We start from the raw sequence: 5712 nt of genomic DNA on the forward strand, positions 1-5712 counted from the left end.
GGAAACTATATGCAGTCAGTCAGAGACAGCCCCGTGACAAGGTGAACCGGGCAACCCCACAGCCCTTGAACGTGCAAAAGTCTCGAAAGACCCCAGAGAATTAGTAGCATTCAATTATCAGCTATCATGTTCCAGTATATGTCAATTACATACGTACATATGTTTTCAGTTACTGTTTCAAAAGAAATTCTGACCTGAGGCATTTCACCAGCACAATACACTGAATTGAATATCTTTATATCTTTACTTAGGACAAATGCATGTCAAAAATGCATGTGACTTCAATATAAGAGCAGTTACCAAAACATGAGCTCTTACAAATGCCCATCTCCAATTTATAATCAGACTGATTGATTCAAAAACAAATTTCAATAATCAGAAGACTGGAATACACTGATCATGAATGAGACACATAGAGAGAGTGGAACGTCTAAATTAGAAAGAGTCCATGGGTCTTTTGAATATAGGTAGTCAGTAAAATAAAAGCCAAAGCTTGCTGAGGGTCTCATATTCGTCAGATGATTGAACCAAGTGGGAAGGGGATTCAAATATTATAAATAATGGCTAATCCTTTATATTTGTAGGCAAATATACTAAATTTAAATATCTTCATGGGGCACTTGGATGGCTCAGTCGGTTAAGCGTCTGACTCTTGATTTCAGCTCAGGTCACAATCCTGTAGTTTGTGAAACTGAGTCACATGTCAGGCTCTGGGCTGACAACAAGGAGCCTACTTGGGATTCTCTCTCTCCCTCTCTACCCTTCCCAAGTTCGCACATGTGCATGCACTCTCTCTCAAAATAAATACTTTTAAAAAATAAATAAAATAAATATCTTCTTAAAATTTAATGGGTAGCCACTTAAGAGAAAAAATGGACAACAAAATTCAAAGTGAAAAAGAATCAATGGAAAACACAACAAATGAAGAACACAGAACAAACTGTCAAAAATAAGACAAACTACGCAACTTATCACACAAAGTAATTATTACATTTAATTTACCCACTAAAACAAAATGAGAACCACAACGACAACAAGTGATATGGAATTTGCAGGACACAGAACAGTTGAAAGTATTGATAGATGATACTGCATCAATGATTAAAAAAGAAAGCAGAAGTGAAAGTATTAGTATCAGATAAAATAATATATTATATGGAAGAAGGAGAGATATTGTGCACTGATAAAAATATTCAATTTGACAACAAAATATGTACATGAAAACAAAATTTCAAGATAAACAGAAATACTACAAAAAAATGGAAAGATCTGCCTCCCTCATAAATCAACTAATTTATGTTAAAATAAAATAAGAAAAGATTATAAGGTATTTAACAACAAAAGGTAAGGTAAATTATAAGGTAAATAAGGATTATAAGGTAAATAACAAGAAAAATTGTTTATGAATATAATGTATTGTCACATTGGCTTACATACAACTCCCAGTGCTCATCCCAACAAGTGAACCAACAAATTTGACTTTGCAAATTGAAGTGTACCAGAATACACCACCCCAAAATATACCTCTTTGGCATATGTATTATGCCAAAGACCTTTGAGAATCAGCAAAGGAAAAATCCTCTATCATGTTCCACTCATCTGTATGTCCGTCTTCATGCCATGCCATCCTCTTGATGACTCTAGCTTTGTAGTGAGCTTTGAAAGCAGAAAATGTGAGTCCTCTAACTTTGCTCTTTTTCAAGATCGTTTTCGCTATTCAGAGTCTCTTGAGATTCTATATAAATTTTAGAGTGGATTTATCTATTTCTGCAAAAAAAAAAAAAACACCATTGAAGTTTTGATTGGGAGCTTACTAAACCTGTAAGTCTCTTTGGATTGTATTGACATCTTAATAATATTAAATGTTCTAATCTTTGAATACAGGATGTCTTTCCACTTACTTATCTTTAATTTCTTTCAACAATGTTTTGTAGTTTTCAGCATACAAGTACCTCCTTGGAAGTGTATTCCTAAGCATTTTGTTCTCTTTAATACTCTTTTAAATAGAACTGTTTTCTTAGCATTTTTTTCATATTGTTCTTAGTGCATAGAAACAGAATTCTTTTTGTGTGTTGATTGTGTATCCTACAATTTCACTGAATTAATTTAATTAGTTCTAACTTCTTCTGTGGTCTCGGGATTTTCCACATATAAGATCATGTCATATAAGAGATAACTTTACCTCTTTCTTTCTAATTTGGATGTCTTCTATATCCTTTTATTGCTCTAAGACTTTCCAGCACAATGTTGAAATGAGCTCCATCAAATTTTATATTCTACTCCATAATATATCTGTTGTGGTCTGAATGTTTGTGTCCCCCTAAAGTTCATGTTAAAATCCTAACCTTCAAGGTGATGGTATTAGGAGTTGGGGCGTCTAGGAGAAGATTAGGTCACAGAGATGGACTGATACCGTCATAAAAGACCTAAGAAACATCCCTTGCCCCCTTCACCATATGAGGCCCAAACAACAACAACAAAAAATGGCTGCCTGTGAACAAAGAAGAGAGTTCTCACCAGACACCAAATCTGCTGGTGGTGGGATCTTGGACTTCCTATCCTAAACTGAGAAGTAAGCGTTTATTGTTTATAAGGCACTCACTTTATGGTAATTTTGTTATAGCAGCCCAAATGGACTAAGACTACATTCGTGTTTGTTTTACATGAAAATAACATGTTCTCTGCCAAATCTTCCAATAAAATTGACACAGTAGAAAAAGATACTATGCTTATTCTGTGGCTTAATATATTCCCTCCAGCAGTATGCTGAAGGTTACAGCTTTTGTTGGCTGATGAATTTTGATTATTAAATCTCTAGAATGCTATAAGCCTATTGTTAAAACATTACCCCCCGGGGAGGGGGTCAAAGCCAGCATTCCACTGCAGTCAGGGCACTTCTCCCCAGAAGCCCCCTTGTAAGACATTTACAAGCACAGGCCCGCCCAGCTCCCCTCATCTACCCCCACAGCTGTCAGAACCCCAAGGAGCAGACGAATGATCACGTGTCAAATTTCTCTCTGCTCTTCTCCACTCCAAAAATTCTCTGTGTTTATTCACCCACCCATTCTTGGAATTCTACCCAAATTTTCATCTTTGCCTCTGTCTTGTTCTTTCTCCCCTACATATAAGTATAGTTAAATCTCCCTCATTAAAAAACAATCCTTCACTATGTCAACTCCCTCAAGAAAAGAAATGAGAAAATAGGTTAAATATATCCCTGCAGACCCTAAAAACAAAATAAAACAAACAAAACCAATGAATATTCTGAGGCCACAATGTTTTAATATATATTACTGAGTCACAAAAAAAAATCCTTTATAAGCGCTGATGAGGGAATATAAGATTTCAACATAAAGAGAATATTTTGTTACTTTTAAATGGCCAGAGGCAAATCAGTAGAGAAAGAATAATATTTTGTTAGTAATTTATAAGGCATAGACCCCAAATGTTTCATAGATGCCTACAGTGTTTAAATTACAAGATTTTTCTTCCCCCAATTCTAAATATTTTACATGGTTTCCATTAACTTACAGAAAATATAAAATGAATAGAAATAGTCCTCTTTCTTTTCCAGTGATTGACTCATTCTCAGTCATAGGTGACAAATGGTGACAATTTCTCATGAATTCTACTAAATATTGTCTGTGCTTATATAAGCATATTTACAAAATCCTTTATTTACACAAATGGAATCATACTGTATATTCTGTCCTGCAACTTGCATTTTAACACAATGACATATTTTACTGACACCTTCCCAGTGTCAATATGTAGTTGAGATCTAGTAGCTGAATAGTGTATCTCAATATGTGAATATGTCATCATTTATTTGATCCATTGTTATTATAGATAAATGGATTGTTTCCAAATTTTTGCTGCGATAAACAATATTGTAATATTTGTTCTTAAATATTTGTACTTATATGAGCATTTCCTAGAAATTTAATGGTTAAAATTTAAATGTGGGTAGAAAGTCCAGATCAGAAGTCTTCTAAAAATGTACCTGTTTGTAATCTTACAATAAGGGCAATAGAATATCTTTGGCCATACATGCTCACCAATCCTGGGTATTATTTTTTCATCCTTGTCAATGTGGAAAAGATAAGAAGTCTTTTTTTAATCAAGCTTAATGATGACTTCTGAAATGGCACTTAAAAATTTTTTTTAATGTTTATTTTTTTTTTTTAGAGACAGAGAGAGAGAGAGAGAGAGACAGGGGGGGAGGAGCAGAGAGAGAGAGGGAGGCACAGAATTCAAAGCAGACACCAGACTTGGAGCTGTCAGCACTGAGTCTCACTCGGGGCTCAAACCCATGAACCACAAGATCATGACCTGAGCTGAAGTTGGATGCTTAGCCGACAGAGCCACCCAGGTGCCCCTGAAATAGTACTTTAAGTACTCACTGTGTGTCAGTAACAAGATGTCCCCTTTCACCACTCCTTTCAACATCACATCGGAAGGCCTAACTAATGCAATAAAACAAGAAAAAAAATCCAATGTATTCTGATTGGGAAGTGTCTTAGTTTAGGCTGCTGTAACAGAACACCACAGACGAGGTATTCTGGCTGACAAACAACAAAAATTTATTTTTTACAGTTCTGGAGACCAGAAGTCTAAGATCAGGGTCCCAGGGAATCAGGTTCTGATGGGGACCCTCTTGCCAGTTGCAGATTGCTGTCTTTTTGTATTCTCAAATGGCTGAAAAAGAGCTAGAGGTCTTGCTGGGGTCTGTTGTGTAAGGACACTGGTCCCATTCTTGAGAACTCTAACTGCATGAGTTAATTACCTCCCCAAAGTTTCCATCCTAATATCACTATCTGGTGGCGGGGGGTGGTTATGGTTTCAACATATGAATTTTGGGAGACACGAATATTTAGTCCATAACAGGAAAGAAAAATATAAAACTCTTTGTTTACAGATGACATAATCGTCAATGTACAAAATATGAAAGAATTGATCCAAAAAAACCTCCTGGAACTAATGAGTAATTATAGCAAGGAGGTAGGATACAAGGCTAATAAAGAAAAGCATTTTCCTATATACTGGCCATGAACAAGGGAAATTTGAGACAGAAAATATAATACCATTTATATTAGCACTCAAAAAAGTACTGTTGGTAGCACCATGCCCTGAGGTGAACTTTGCCACTAATGTTTTATTCTTTATAAGTTGATCTAGTTACTGTTACAGGGAAGATTCAACTTAAATTGAGGCCAAAGTACTTTTTTTCCCTTTACAATCAAAAATTAAGACACTGACCTTAGTATCTGCCAACCAAAATCCACTCAATACTTCTCTCACCTCAAAGTATTAAATGCTTTTTTTTTTTTTTGGCAAAGAACTGGCAAAAGTAACGAGCCCATTATATGTGTATAAGAGAAAGCAAGAGACATGAACCCTTATGCACAGAAAAATAAAACTATCTCTGACTCCCTCTGCAGTTTGGACGTGACTTTAAAATAATTTCCTAAGAAACTGGTTTATGCTCTTTAGGCTATGCCCACATTTGGGCAATGGAACCAACACGGAACTATCTTCCGGGCCCCAAGTCACCATAACAACCGGACAATTACACTACTGAGCCCCTCAAAGCTCCTCCTCTTTTTCTCCAGGCTTTCCCTAGAAAATATCAATAATTTAATAACAGTCCCAGACTGAGCTGTAACTCCCCAATCCAAAACCTAGTCTTGTGCTTGCCATCTTAACCTGAAA

Source organism: Suricata suricatta, chromosome 15 (genome assembly GCF_006229205.1).
Source record: "Suricata suricatta isolate VVHF042 chromosome 15, meerkat_22Aug2017_6uvM2_HiC, whole genome shotgun sequence".
NCBI classification, from domain to species: domain Eukaryota; kingdom Metazoa; phylum Chordata; class Mammalia; order Carnivora; family Herpestidae; genus Suricata; species Suricata suricatta.